General features: G+C 46.8%; 1 pseudogene; it reads left to right on the top strand.

Annotated features, from left to right (window-relative positions):
- Nucleotides 1-11,363: 11,363 nt before the first annotated feature.
- Nucleotides 11,364-12,806, top strand: LOC100415490 (adenosine 3'-phospho 5'-phosphosulfate transporter 1 pseudogene; annotated as a pseudogene).
- The last annotated feature ends 3,087 nt before the right edge of the window (nucleotides 12,807-15,893 follow it).

The following is a 15,893-nucleotide window of genomic DNA, read 5'->3' as shown; positions in this document are numbered from 1 at the left end:
TGGCTCATGCCTATAATCCCAGCACTTTGGGAGGCTGAGGTGGGTGGATCATCTGAGGTCAGTAGTTCGAGCCCAGTCTGGCAAAACCCAGTTTCTATTAAAAATACAAAAATTAGCCAAGCATGGTTGTGAACGTCTGTAGTCCCAGATAGATGGGAGGCTGAGGCAGGAGAACTGCTTGAACTGGGGAGGCAGAGGTTGAAGTGAGCCGAGATCCTGTCACTGCACTCCAGCCTGGGAGACAGACAGCCCGACTCCATCTCAAAAAATAAAAAAAAATAAAAAGTAACAAGTATTCTTTGGAGGATACTTTTTAAGTATACTCAAAAGTAACAAGTATACTTTTTAAGTATACTCTTAAACTTTATGGATTTATATACACTGTATCGAGGTGGAAACCTACAGGTCTTCCTTTAGCTCTTTATCTTGTTTTATTTTTGTTACAGCACTTAAGACAATTTGAAATTACCTTACTAAAGTGCCACATAGTGCACTTAAGGGAATTTTTTATAGTCTCTTCCCATTATGTAAGCTCCATGAGACACCACTGTAGCTAAAACAGTGCCCAGTACTTTGTGGGCACTCCAAAAAAAAAATTTTTTTTTTTTGAGATGGACTTTCGCCCTTGTCACCCAGGCTGGAGTACAATGTCACAATCTCAGCTCACTGCAACCTCCACCTCCTGGATTCAAGCTATTCTTCTGTCTCAGCCTCTGGAGTAGCTGGGATGACAGGTGCCCACCACCATGCCCAGCTAATGTTTGTATTTTAAGTAGAGACAGGATTTCACTGTGTTGGCCAGGCTGGTCTCGAACTCCTGACCTCAGGTGATCCACCCACCTTGGCCTCCCAAAGTGCTGGGATTAAAGGTGTGAGCCACTGCACCCAGCCAACACTTTGTAAATATTGACTAAGTTGAATGAACGCTGTGCTTTCCAGCATTGTTGAATAGATCAAATGAGAAAACACTTAGTAAAGTGCTATAAACAATGCTCATTTTAGGGATGAGTAAACTGAGACTTACCAAACAAGTGGCACCATGCCCTCAGCCCCAGAAACTGAGAATGTGGTTGTAGTCTTTGCTGGGAGTGCCCTTGGAACAAAGTTGTTAGACAAAGTGTGAGCTGTTAGGCATGGTGGCATGCACCATGTAGTCCCAGCTATTCAGGAGGCTGAGGAGGAGGATCACCTGAGTCCAGGAGTTCTGGGCTGTAGTGTGCTATACCATCAGGTGTCCTCACTAAATTTAGCATCAATAAGGTAGCCCCCCAGGGAGCTGGGGACCACCAGGTTACCTAAGAATGGGTGAACCACCCAGGTCAGAAATGCAGCAGGTCAAAATTCCCATGCTGATGGGTAGTGGAATCATGCCTGTGAATAGCCACTGCCCTCCAGCCTGGGCAACATAGTGAGACCCTGTCTCAAAACCAAACCCAAGTGTGAGCTAAAGGCAACTAGCCTAGAAAGGATGGGGATAACAGGAAAAAGCAAAACGGGGAGTGGGGAGAAGGAGGAAGAAGGAGCAACTGACTGATTTGATGGATTAAGTTTTTATCCCCAATGTTGGCAAATGTCTCTGAGCTCTCTGAATTTGAGTGTCCACAGATCACAAATTCTCAAAGGGGTCTGTGTCTCTCTCCTCTGTTAAAAAAAAAATAAAAGATTAAAAACTACTGAGTTGGCTGGGCATGGTGGCTCACACCTGTAATCCCAGCACTCTGGGAGGCCAAGGTGGGTGGATAACCGGAGGTTGGGAGTTTGAGACCAGCCTGACCAACCTGGAGAAACCCCATCTCTACTAAAAATACAAAATTAGCCAGGGGTGGTAGTGCATGCCTGTAATCCCAGCTACTCAGAAGGCTGAGGCAGGAGAATCGCTTGAATCCAGGAGGCAGAGGTTGTAGTGAGCAGAGATTGCACCATTGCACTCCAGCCTGGGCAACAAGAGTGAAACTCCATCTCAAATTTTAAAAAAACTACTGAGTTAAGTAGGGAAGAAGAAAGCAGCAGCAAAACGGGCTTCGAATGCCCGCCGTTTGTGGAGTGCCTTCTCAGTGGCCCAGCTCTGTGCTATCTTGACAGATATAATTGTTTTTCTCTTTCTTTTTCTTTTTCTTTCTTTCTTTTTTTTTTTGAGACGGAGTTTCCCTCTTGTTACCCAGGCTGGAGTGCAATGGCACAATCTTGGCTCACTGCAACCTCCACCTCCCAGGTTCAGGCAATTCTCCTGCCTCAGCCTCCTGAGTAGCTGGGACTACAGGCACGCGTCACCATGCCCAGCTAATTTTTTTGTATTTTTGGTAGAGACAGGGTTTCACAATGTTGACCAGGATGGTCTCAATCTCTTGACCTCATGATCCACCCACCTCGGCCTCCCAAAGTGCTGGGATTACAGGCGTGAGCCACCGCACCCAGCCTTTTTCTTTTTTTATAAAAGATGGGGTTTCACCATGAAGGCCAGGCTAGTCTTGACCTTCTGACCTCAGGTGATCCACCCACCTTGGCCTCCCAAAGTGCTAGGATTACAGGCGTGAGCCACTGCGTCCGGCCTATTTTTTTTCTTTTTTTTTTGAGATGAAGTCTTGCTCTGTCACCCAGGCTGGAGTGCAGTGGCATGATCTTGGCTCACTGCAACCTCCGCATCTCGGGTTCAAGTGATTCTCCTTCCTCAGCCTCCTGAGTAGCTGGGATTACAGGTGCATGCCACCACGCCTGGCTAATTTTTATATTTTTACTAGAAACAGGGTTTGACCATTTCAAACCCCTCCTCCATCCCTAATTCACTGTATGATTCTGGCCATCTGTTTTGTTTTTGTTTCTTCTCTTTTCTTTCTTTCTTTTCTTTTCTTTTTTTTTTTAATGGAGTCTTGCTCTGTCACCCAGGCTGGGTGCAGTGGCACAATCTCCAGTCACTGTAACCTCCACCTCTTGGGTTCAAGCAATTCTCCTGCTAAGCCTCCTGAGCAGCTGGGATTACAAGCACCCACCACCACGCCCGGCTAATTTTTGTATTTTTGTAGAGACAGGGTTTCACCATGTTGGCCAGGGTGGTCTCAAACTCTTGACCTCAGGTGATCTGCCTGCCTCAGCCTCCTGAAGTGTTGAGATGACAGGCATGAGCCACCATGCCCCGCTGACTCTGGCCATCTGTTAACAGAGGAGGGTTGATTGGTCAAAGTAATGATAAGAACAACAATGATGATGCTAACACTACTAATTCTTGAGTGCTTAAGTGTGCCAGGCACTGTGCTAAGAAATTTGCAGTAACTCTCAACTTTATCCTTAAAATAATCCTCAACAGCCAGGCGCAGTGTCTCATGTCTGTAATCCTAGCACTTTGGGAGGCCAAGGTGGGATCACAAGGTCAGGAGTTCCGGCCAATGTAGTGAAAACCTGTCTCAAAATAATAATAATCATCATCATCATCATCCTCAATATAGATATAGTATCCATTGCACATTTGAGGAAACTGAGGCTTGGTAAGGCTATATGACGTACACCAGGTCACAGAGCTAGTAAGCAGCACAGCCAGGACCCAAGCCAAGTTTGCCTGGAACAAAAACTCAAGCTCTTTGACCTTAAGCTGTCTTGCTTCCTGTTGCCCAAGAAGTTACCTGGGAAGATACTTCCAACACTTCATTCATTCATTCAGTCCAGCTTTGGTGCATGTGACTGAGGTGGAATAAGAAAAGGGAAGGGTGGTATAAGATGAACTTGGCAAGGAAGGAAGAGGTAGATTACAGAGTCTCAGAACCTTATGTAGGATTCATGGTGAGGATTTGTATTTTATTGTAAAGTTTTGTGGATTCTAAGTAGAGAAATAGCAAAATATACAATTGTTTTAACACTGAAGACAGTATATCAAGAATTAAGGGCTGGGCACAGTGGCTCATGCTTGTAATCCTAGCACTTTGGGAGGGGAAGAGCACTTGAGGCCAGGAATTCAAGACCAGCTCAGCCAACATGGCAAAATTTCGTCTCTACTAAAAATACAAAAACTAATCAGGAGTGGAGCGTACACCTGTAATCCCAGCTACTAGGGAGGCTGAGGCAGGAGAATTGCTTGAACTCGGGGGCAGAGATTGCAGTAAGCCAAGATCATGCCACTGCACTTCAGCCAGGCGACAGACAGAGCAAGACTCAGTCTCAAAAAAAAATAAATAAAATAAATAAAAAGAAATTAAGGACTATAATCTATCTGATACTGACTTTAAGACAAACTCAACAATCCCTCGTAAAAGTCACTTGATCACAGAGACCTTTTCTAATCACCCTATGAAAAACAACACATACATCTCTGTCACTTTATTTTTCTTCAAAGCACTTAACACCATCGTGCATACTTTGTATAGTTTCTCTCTCTCTACCCCTAAAATGTAAGTTCTGTGAAAGCAGGAACTTTGTTTTTTGTGTTTAAATTTTTTTTTTTTTTTTGAGATGGAGTTTTGCTCTTGTATTTGTATTTTGATAATTTTGTATTTTTAGTAGAGACTGGGTTTCTCCATGTTGGTCAGACTGGTCTCAAACTCCCGACCTCAGGTGATCCACCCACCTCAGCCTCCAACGTGAGCCACTGCACCTGGCCAACATGCTTCTTTAATAATTTCTTAGACTTCTATTGTTTGTGGAAGGGGAAATTTATAGGCAGAGGTTGGTGGACAACAGAATCTAGCCAGAGTTTTGTTTTTATTGAATTTTTCTTTTTTAAAATTACAATTACCTCTTTATATGGGAGGTGATAATGCTTTCTTAAATTTTTGATCTAAACTTTTCTTTTAAAATAAATTTAAATTAGAAAAGTCAGTCTCAGCCAGGCACAGTGGCTCATGCCTGTTATCCCAGCACTTTGGGAGCCTGAGGCAGGTAGATCATTAAGTCAGGAGTTTGAGACCAGCCTGGCCTACATGGTGAAACCTGAAACCCCGTCTCTACTAAAAATACAAAAATTAGCTGGGTGTGGTGGCATGTGCCTCTAATCCCAGCTACTCAGGAGGCTGAGGCAGTAGAATTGCTTGAACCCAGGAGGTGGAGGTTGCAATGAACTGAGATTATGCCACTGCACTCCAGCCTAGATGACAGAGCAAGACTCTGTCTCAGGGAAAAAAAGAAAAGTGAGTCTCTCTGAATAAAAATTAAGTGGATTATGGTAGGTAGGCAGGAACTCAGAGAGGGTACAAATCATGAAGGTGAATAAAAAATGGCAGGTGTGGCCCGGCACAGTGGCTCACGCCTGTAATCCCAGCACTTTGGGAGGCTGACGCAGGCGAATCGCAAGGTCAAGAGATCGAGACCATTCTGGCCAACATGGTGAAACCCCGTCTCTACTAAAAAATAAAAAAATTAGCTGGGCATAGTGGCGCGTGCCTGTAGTCCCAGCTACTCAGGAGGCTGAGGCAGGAGAACTGCTTGAACCCAGGAGGCGGAGGTTGCAGTGAGCCAAGATTGCACCACTGCACTCCAGCCTGGAGCCTGGCGACAGAGCAAGACTCTGTCTCAAAAAAAAAAAAAAAAAAAAAAAAATGGCAGAAGTTAGCCAGGAATGGTGGTGGCCCCTGAGATCTCAGTTGCTCAGGAGGCCGTGGTAGGAGTATTACTTGAGCCCAGGTGTTCAAGGTTGCAATGAGCCTTGATTGCACCACTGCACTCCACCCTGGGAGACAGAGTGAGACCCTGTCTCAAAATAATAATAACAGAAGTTTGGGAAACACTATAAGGTCCGAGACTCTTAGAGTGACATATTAGTCTGAAACCATATGAAATTGATATTTATTTTGACACAAAAAATTGACCGTTCCAGCTGGGCGCAGTGGCTCAAGCCTGTAATCCCAGCACTTTGGGAGGCCGAGGCAGGTGGATCACGAGGTCAAGAGATTGAGACCATCCTGGTCAACATGGTGAAACCCCGTCTCTACTAAAAATACAAAAAAATTAGCTGGGCACGGTGGTGCGTGCCTGTAATCCCACCTACTCAGGAGGCTGAGGCAGGAGAATTGCCTAACCTAGGAGGCGGAGGTTGTGGTGAGCCAAGATCGCGCCATTGCACTCCAACCTGGGTAACAAGAGCAAAACTCCATCTCAAAAAAAAAAAAAAAAAAAAATGGACAGTTTCATGGCCGGGCATGGAGGCTCATGCCTGCAATCCCAGCACTTTGGGAGGTTAAGGTGGGCAGATCACCTGAGAACAAGAGTTCAAGACCAGCCTGGCCAACATGGTAAAACCTAATCTCTACTAAAAATACAAAATTAGCCAGGCATGGTGGGTGACTATAATCTCAGATACTTGTGAGGCTGAGGCATGAGAATCGCTTGAACCTAGGAGGTGGAGGTTGCAGTGAGCTGATATCATGCCACTGCACTCCAGCCTGGGCAGCAAGAGCAAAACTCCATCTCAAAAAAAAAAAAAAAAAAAAGGTGGTTTTAGGCCAGGTGCGGTGGCTCACACCTATAATCCCTGCACTTTGGGAGGCTGAGGCAGGCGGATCATCTGAGGTCAGGAGTTTAAGACCAGCCTGGCCAATGTGGTGAAACTCTGTCTCTATAAAAATCAAAATAAAAAAATTAGCTAGGTGTAGTAGTACACACCTGTAGTCTCAGCTACACGGGAGGCTGAGGCAGAAGAATTGCTTGAACCTGAGAGGCAGAGGTTGCAGTGAGCCAAGATGGCACCACTGCACTCCAGTCTGGGCAACAGAGCGAGATCTCATCTCAAAAAAAAAAAAGGCAGTTTCATATGTGTCAATATAATAGAAAATCTAACATTTTCAGGCCCCTGCCTGTGTTCCAGCAAAACCAACTGCTTGTCATTGTTGTGCACATGCAACCTTATTTTTCTCCTCTGTGCCTTTGCCCTAGTCAGCTCCTTACCTGGATGCCCACGCATTCTTAGGGTTCAGGTGTCACCACCTTCTGGAACCTTCCCTGTCATTTGTCCCCCAAGGCAAGTAAAGTGCTCCTCCTCAGGGCTTCTCTAATGCAGTCAGCATGGCTGTCTAATTTGGGTCTGTCTCCCCCAATAGCCTATGAATTCCTCTAGAGCAAAACGGTTTCTTCAGTAGCTAACCAAGTATGTGAGTGAATGACCGTCTACAAAGCAGGGTGGCCTAACTCGGCCTGGAGAGCCACGGAAGGTTTCAGAGAGAAACCATCTTGAAGTGGGAGGAGGAAGGAATTCGCCAAATGAGAAGTGAGTGGAAGGATACTCCAGGCGAGGTGACAGCAGGTGGAAAGGGGCTAAAATTCCAATGGAGTCTGCAGTGTTAGAGGAAATGCAAGCATGGCTTGAGAAGGGTGCATGAAGGAGAGCCGACAGAAAAAGGCCACGTTCACAGGGTATCCCCTCCCTCGTGAATCTTGGTCAAGACACCCTGAAACTGATAAACACATTCACAAATATTCCCCAGTGGGTACTGATTAAAAGGCTTCTGGGGCTGGAGTGTTCTTCTTCCCTTGAAGACAAAAAGAAAAAAAGAAATTTTCCAGGTGCAAAACCAGTCACATGGAACCACTATGTTCAAACTAGCATGATCTTCAGCCCTCAAGGAACTACTCTCTAGAGAAATCATAGTAGGCTGGGCATGGCGGCTCACATCTGTAATCCCAGCACTTTGGGAGGCCAAGGTAGGTGGATCACTTGAGGTCAGGTCTTCGAGGCCAGCCTGGTCAACATGGTGAAACCCCATCTCTACTAAAAATACAAAAACTAGTCGGGCATGGTGGCGGGTGCCTGTAATCCCAACTACTCGAGAGGCTGAGGCAGGAGAATCACTTGAACCTGGGAGGCAGAGATTGCAGTAAACTGAGATTGCCCCAGGGCACTCCAACCTGGGCAACAGAGTGAGACTCTGTCTCAGAAGTCACAGTATCAACAAGAAGCAGAGATGGACACACAGACAAAGTCCAGGCCAGACAGGCAGGCCAGTGGGAAGACCATTCCAGGGAGCAGCGTTGCCAAGGACAGGGAGATTGGCTTAGAGACAAATATGGCACTAGATCTCTCCCCACTAGATAAGAGGCCCTTCTAACATAGAATGAAGGCAGGCCAGTTATGACAACAACAACAAATGATCGAATGGGAGGCTTAGCAATGCTCTTCCTGGCCAGGCCGAGTAGCTTCATGCCTGTAATCCCAACACTTTGGGAGGCTAAGGCAGGAGGATCACTTGAGTCCAGGAGTTCAAGATCAGCCTGGGCAAGATGGTGAGGCCCCATCTCTACAAAAAAATTTTTAAAAAACTGTTCGGGCGCGGTGGCTCACGCCTGTAGTCCCAGCACTTTGGGAGGCCGAGGCGGGTGATCACGAGGTCAAGAGATCGAGACCATCCTGGTAAACATGGTGAAACCCCATCTCTACTAAAAATACAAAAAATTAGCTGGGCATGGTGGCGCGTGCCTGTAGTCCCAGCTACTCAGGAGGCTGAGGGAGGAGAATTGCCTGAACCCAGGAGGCGGAGGTTGCGGTGAGCCGAGATTGCGCCATTGTACTCCAGCCTGGGTAACAACAGCGAAACTCCGTTTCAAAAAAAATAAAAAATAAAAAATTAGCCAGGTGCAGTGGCGCACACCTATAGTCCTAGCTACTCAGGAGGTTGAAGCAAGAGGATCCCTTGAGCCCAGGAAATCAAGGTAGCAGCGAGATATGACGTCACCACTGCACTCCAGGCCGGCCACAAAGTGAAACCTTGTCTCAAAACAAAAAAACCCAAAACACAAATGCTCCTCTCACTTCACCATAAAAGAGTTCCACATTGTGGTTTACCAGAGAAAGAGGAAGCGACTGTCGTGAGGGCACTCACATCTCAAGTTTACCCTCGTATCAGAATAATTGCTGTCTGGGCACAGTGGCTCAAGCCTGTAATCTTAGCACTTTGAGAGGCCAAGGTGGGCGGATCAGCTGAGGTCAGGAGTTTGAGACCAGCCTGGACAACTTGTACTCTCTCTATATCTAATGCCCCTTTCTTTCTTTCTTTTTTTTTTTTTTTTGTGAGACAGAGTTTCGCTCTTGTTACCCAGGCTGGAGTGCAATGGCGCGATCTTGGCTCACCGCAACCTCCGCCTCCTGGGTTCAGGCAATTCTCCTGCCTCAGCCTCCTGAGTAGCTGGGATTACAGGCATGCACCACCATGCCCAGCTAATTTTTTGTATTTTTAGTAGAGACAGGGTTTCACCATGTTGACCAGGATGGTCTCGATCTCTTGACCTCGTGATCCGCCTGCCTTGGCCTCCCAAAGTGCTGAGATTACAGGCTTAAGCCACCGCGCCCGGCCTTCTAATGCCCCTTTCAGCAGACACTTCCCTATCACCTAAAAGAATCATTGGGCCGGGTGCGGTGGCTCATGCCTGTAATCCCAGCACTTTCGGAGGCTAAGGTGGGCGGATCGCTTGAGGTCGGGAGTTCAGCCTGGCCAACATGGTGAAACCCTACCTATATTAAAAACACAAAATTTAGCTGGGCATGGTGGCGGGCACCTGTAATCCCAGCTACTCAAGACGTGAGGCAGGAGAATCACTTGAACCAGTGAGGCGGAGGTTGCAGCGAGCCCAGATCATGCCACTGCTCTCAGCCTGGGTGACAGAGACTTCATCTCAAAAAAAGAAAAAAGAATCAGTTTCCCTCTACCGAAAAAAGAAATTAAAACAAACAAACAAAAAACTAAAAACAAAGGGAAAAAGGTAAAGAAAAAAAAAAAAGAGGCCGGGCGTGGTGGCTCACACCTGTAATCCCAGCACTTTGGGAGGCTGAATCGGGTGGATCACTTGAGGTCAGGGTTCAAGACCAGCCTGGCCAACATGGCAAAACCCCATCTCTTCTTAAAAATACAAAAAAAAATTAGCGGGGCATGGTGGTGGGTGCCTGTAATCCCAGCTACTCAGGGGGCTGAGGCAGAAGAATCACTTGAACCTGGGAGGTGGAGGGTTGCAGCCCAGATCATGCTACTGCACTCCAGCCTGGGCAACAGAGCAAGACTCTGTCTAAAAAAACAAAGAAAGAAAAAGACAAACAAAAAAAGAATCATTGTTCCCTGAATGCCAACAGGTTCCCCTTTCATTTCCTGGTTTGAATGGGGCAGGACACAGGCAAACCTCTAGAAGTGTGTTTCCTCACCAAAGTGGGGAGTTGTGATTGTTGAATATGCTGAATAACTACATCAATAATACTTGTGCCAAGAACTAGAGAATAAAGAAGAAATAGCATGCTCTTGAAATAGAAATAAAGATTTATTCAAATATTTATCGAACCCCTCCTCTGTGGTGGTACTGAGCTTGATGCTTGCCTCCTGAGCTGTGCAGACAGCCCCAAACCTAAACAAGAGTCCAGGCTAGTAGATATGATGTTATTCAAAAGAAATATTTCACTAGGGAAGAGCTAAATCTCTCCACACCTAGAGGATAATCTGAAGACTTAAAAAAAAAATTCTACTGAGGGAGAAGAAAGTTCTATAGATTTTTTTTTTTTTTTTTTTTTTTTTTAGAGACAGAGTTTCTCCATGTTGGTCAGGCTGGTCTCAAACTCCTGACCTCAGGTGGTCCATCTGCCTCAGCCTCCCAAAGTGCTGGGATTACAGGCATGAGCTACTGTGCCTAGCCAGATGTATTTTTTAAAAATGTTCAATCAGCAGTAATCAGGGAAATGCAAATTAAAATTCTGCATTTCAGTTTGAATTGAAACACCATTTCAAGTCCACTAAACTGATTCAGTACCTGACAGGATGACTGAGCCAGCAGACCTGAGGGTGCAGAACAGTAAACATGACCAGGTACTGGGGAGCTACAGGTAAGGCAGGCACTTAGTAAATATTTTGCCAAGTCAAACACAGAAAGCCTAGAACAGAGATAGCAAACTGGCAGCTTATGGGCTAAATACGGCCTACTGACATGTTTTGTTTGCTCTCACAATGTTTACAAAAATGAAATAATTGCCAAGAGTTTTAAACGAGGAGATTTCACAACTTCTCTTGAGAAACATAAGATTTAGCAGCTCCTGGCCCAGTCTCCATGGGGCAGCAGGCGGCTACCGCTGAGAACAACAGAGAGCGCTCCACGTCTTTCACCACATCCCGGCCTCCCATGCTGCGGCTGCTTCACCATCTTTCATTCCCCCTAGCCCTGGAAGCTCGAAGTGTGTTCCTTCCTTGACTAGAGATTTAATGGGATCCACTCTCAGGGAGAAGATTCAGAGACTGGTATTACCAACTCTGCAATGGGGCCAGGAACTAGAGCCAGGGACAGTTTCTTCAATGAGACACTGACATCCTATTATCCCAAATCCTTAAGCCCTATAGGGTTGATGCTATAATAAATGTTCTTCATTTGCAATTGGAAACTGAGGCTCAAAGAAGTTAAGAAATTTGCCCGGCTCGCTGGCCGCTACTGGAGGAGGCGGAGGGAGCGCAGGGGGCGCATGGCCCGGGGACTCGCATTCCCCAGTCCCCCTCCACCCCACGCGGCCTGGACATGAACTCGAGGTGGTATGCAGTGATGGTGCTTGCTGCGTTCCCCTCCTTAGGGGCAGGTGGGGAGACTCCCGAGGCCCCTCCGGAGTCATGGACCCAGCTCTGGTTCTTCTGATTTTTGGTGAATGCTGCTGGCTATGCCAGCTTTATGGTACCTGGCTACCTCCTGGTGTAGTACTTCAGGCGGAAGAATTACCTGGAGACAGGTAGGGACCTCTACTTCCCCCTGGCAAAAGCTTGTGTGTTTGGCAATGAGCCCAAGGCCTCTGATGAGATTCCCTTGGCGCCCCGAACAGAGGCAGCAGAGACCACCCTGATGTGGCAGGCCCTGAAGCTGCTCTTCTGTGCCACAGGGCTCCAGGTGTCTTATCTGACTTGGGTATGCTGCAGGAAAGAGTGATGACCCGCAGTTATGGGGCCACAGCCACATCACCGGGTGAGCGCTTACGGACTCACAGTTCCTGGTGCTGATGAACCGAGTGCTGGCACTGATTGTGGCTGGCCTCTCCTGTGTCCTCTGCAAGTAGCCCCGGCATAAGGCCCCCATGTACCGGTACTCCTTTGCCAGCCTGTCCAATGTGCTTAGCAGCTGGTGCCAATACGAAGCTCTCAAGTTCGTCAGCTTCCCCACCCAGGTGCTGGCCAAGGCTTCTAAGGTGATCCCTGTCATGCTGATGGGAAAGTTTGTGTCTAGCTGCAGCTACGAACGCTAGGAATACCTGACAGCCACCCTCGTTTCCGTTGGGGTCAGCATGTTTCTGCTATCCAGCGGACCAGAGTCCCGCAGCTCCCCAGCCACCACACTCCTTGTCTTACTGGCAGGCTATACTGCTTTTGACAGCTTCACGTCAAACTGGCAGGATGCCTGTTTTCCTATAAGATGTCATCGGTGCAGATGATATTTGGGGTCGATTTCTTCTCCTGCCTCTTCATAGTAGGCTCACTGCTAGAACAGGGGGCCCTCCTGGAGGGGACCCGCATCATGGGGCGACACAGTGAGTTTGCTGCCCATGCCCTGCTACTCTCCATCTGCTCTGCATGAGGCCAGCTGTTCATCTTTTACACCATTGGGTAGTTTAGGGCTGCTTTCTTCACCATCATCATGACCCTCCGCCAGGCCTTTGCCATCCTTCTTTCCTGCCTTCTCTATGGCCACAGTCACTGTGGTGGGAGGGCTGGGGGTGGCTGTGGTGTTTGCTGCCCTCCTGCTCCGAGTCTACGCACAGGGCCACCTAAAGCATCGGGGAAAGAAGGCTGTGCCTGTTGAGTCCCCTGTGCAGAAGGTTTGAGGGTGGAGGGGGCCTGAGGGGTGAAGTAAAATAGGACCCTTTCACCATCCCCATTTCCCTCTTCTACTGTAACCTGAGGAGCTGACTCAAGGGCAAAACACAGGTGTTTTCTGAGTATCACAGACCAGCTCTGCAGCAGCAGGTAGGGAGCCCAGGAGGCAGCCTTCCCTTTTGCCTTAAGTCACCCATCTTCCAACAAGCAGTTTATTCTGAGCTCCAGGGTACAGACAGTCTTCAGTGAGGGGTTTTGGGGTCAAGAAGGCATAGGGAGCTTCCACAGTTCTCCGAGTTCTGGTAAGTCTTGCCCTAGCTGTGACTCTGTCACCTTCTAGACTCCCCCCACCGCCCCCATCTGTAGACATCCATTTCTTACCCTGGTGAGAAAAGCACAAAGTGGTGTGGGCCTCAATGCTGCTTTCCCAGGAGGGTGAAGTGAAGATGGTGCTGTGCTGAGGAAAGGGGATGCAGAGCCCTGCCCAGTACCACCACCCCCTAAGCTCCTGGATCCCTAGGCTCTGCTCCATGAGCCTGTTGCAGGCTTTGGTACTTTAGAAATGTAACTTTTTGCTCTTATAATTTTATTTTATTAAATTAAATTACTACAATGGAAAAAAAAAAAGAAAGAAATTTTCCCAACAGGTGGCAAAACTGGAATGGAAACTCAAGAATTTCTGACTTAGCTAATATTGATTAAGCATATTGATATGGTAAGCACTTAAATATATCACATGAGCTAAATATTTTGATTCTCACTTCAACCCTGTGGGAAAGAAACAAGTACTAAATCCATTTTACTTGTGAGGAAACTACGGCACAGAAGGTTAACGACTAGTCAAAGGCCACACAGCTAATTGGAGGCAGAAGTGAGATGTGAATCCAGCAGTCTGAGCACAGTCTGAATCTCAGCAAGGCAGTGGCTGCCTGCCTCTAGCAGCTTCTGCAGTGAGTCCCCACTTCACCATCCCCACCGGTTCCCTTCTCATGCTCCCCACTTTTAACAGTTCAGTGCCTTTTTTTCAAGACAGAAACATTGTGTTTTAATACCCCAATGGAATGCCACATACCACCCTGCCATGAGCTGGCCCTTCTCTTAACAATACGCTGTGGAGCAGCTTCTATGTCAGCATGCTCCTTACTCCATTCTGCAGACTCACTGTAATTTATTTAACTTATAAATATTTAAGGCTGGGTGAGGTGGATCATACCTGTTATCCCAATACTTTGGGAGGCCAAGGTGGGAGGATCGCTTGAGCCCAAGAGTTCAAGACCAACTCAGGTAACAGAGAGAGACCCAATCTCTATAAAAAAAAATTTTTTTTTAATTGGCTGGGTGTGATGGCATCTGTCTGTAGTCCCAGCTACTTGGGAGGCTGAGGTGGTAGAATCACTTGAGCCTGGGAGGTCAAGGCTGCAATGAGCTGTGATGGTGCCACTGCATTTCAGCCTGGGTGACAGAGTGATACTGTCTCAATAAATAGGCCGGGCATAGTTGCTCCTGCCTGTAATCCTAGCACTTTGGGAGGTGGAGGCAGGTGGATCACCCAAGATCAGGAGTTCAAGACCAGCCTGGTCAACATGGGGAAACTCTGTCTCTACTAAAAATACAAAAATTAGCCAGGCATGGTGGCACATTCCTATAATCCCAGCTACTCTGGAGGCTGAGGCAGGAGAATCATTTGAACCCAGGAGGAGGTTGTAGTGAGCCAAGATTATGCCATTCCAGCCTGGGTAACAGAAGGACTCCATCTCAAAAAAAAAAAAAAAGAATATAAATAAATAAAATAAATAAATATTTGTGTTGTCTTCAGTTTTTTCTTTTTCTTTCTTTCTTTCTTTCTTTCTTTCTTTTTTTTTTTTTTATTGAGATGGAGGATTGTTTGTTGCCCAGGCTAGAGTGCAGTGGTACAATCTTGGCTAACTGCAACCTCTGCCTCCTGGGTTCAAGCGATTCTCCAGCCTCAGCCTCCTGAGTAGCTGGGATTACAAGTGCGTGCCACCACGCCTGGCTAATTTTTATATGTTTAGTAGAGACAGGATTTTACCATGTTGGCCAGTCTGGTCTTGAACTCCTGACGTCACATGATCTGCCTGCCTTGGCCTCCCAAAGTGCTGAGATTACAGCCGTGAGCCACCACGCCCAGCCTTGTTTTTTCTTATTAAAAAAAAAATGATGCATTAAATATTGTCACTCACCTAAATTTGTGCAGTTGAACACTGTGGGATAATTCTAGGTAGAATTCTGGACCCAAGGTCATGCATCTATAAGATTTTGACAGATACTGTAAAATTCTCCCCCAGAAAGATTCCGCCAATGTACATTTCCACCAACACTGTATAAAGTGCCTGTTTTCCATGTCCTTGCCTACGATGGATATATTTTCCTGTTGCGTTTTCTGTACCTCACACAAACTGCCTCCCTCAAGCTGCCTTCTTGTTTTTATAATCTGTTCAGTTTCACCAGCATGGTAACAACTATAAAAGAAACAACACAAAATAATCTACATCTAGGAAATGTACCAAAATGATGACAGTGATTGGATTTATGTGGGCATGACATAAGCGATTTTTTTTTCAGTATTTTCCAAATGTTCTTAAATGAGTGTTACAGAAATTTTCTCCCTATTCCCCCACCCAACCTTTTATTTTTTATCTAAAAGAAGAAGAAAAAGGCCCAGAGTGTCAATCTTCAGGGCATCATGGTGGAGAGTGGCTGAAGAGACTGTGGCCCTGTAGTGCAGTCAGGTTTTGTGGGATGGCTGATGCCTCCCCTGCTGCCCTCCACACCTCTCACAAGTGGACAATGTAAATAGGGAAGGTGGTGAAGAAGAAATGAAAGTAGCTGGAACTAAGCAGGGCCTGAGGCGAGGTGAAAAAGAGTAAAAAGCCCAAAAAGACATCAGACAGCTGTTTACAGAGGCCGGTTAGAACTTTACTCAGCAAGGAAACCCTCTCTAAACCTGTCTCTGCCCCTACTTCACACTCCAGGAAAAGGCACCATTATTTGCCAAGCTGCTCAAGCCTGAAGTCAGGGGTCTCTCCTGGACTCTGATCCACCCACCCACCCACCTCCAGTCACCAGATCCTGTTGATGGTAAACTCCCTCAAAACCCATTTGCTTCTCTCATCTCATTCTCTCTGTGGATTAAGCTGCAAC

This window comes from Callithrix jacchus, chromosome 7, assembly GCF_049354715.1.
Source record: "Callithrix jacchus isolate 240 chromosome 7, calJac240_pri, whole genome shotgun sequence".
NCBI classification, from domain to species: domain Eukaryota; kingdom Metazoa; phylum Chordata; class Mammalia; order Primates; family Cebidae; genus Callithrix; species Callithrix jacchus.
The sequence above is the reverse complement of the archived record's forward strand: the minus strand, read 5'-3'. Positions and strand labels throughout refer to the sequence as shown.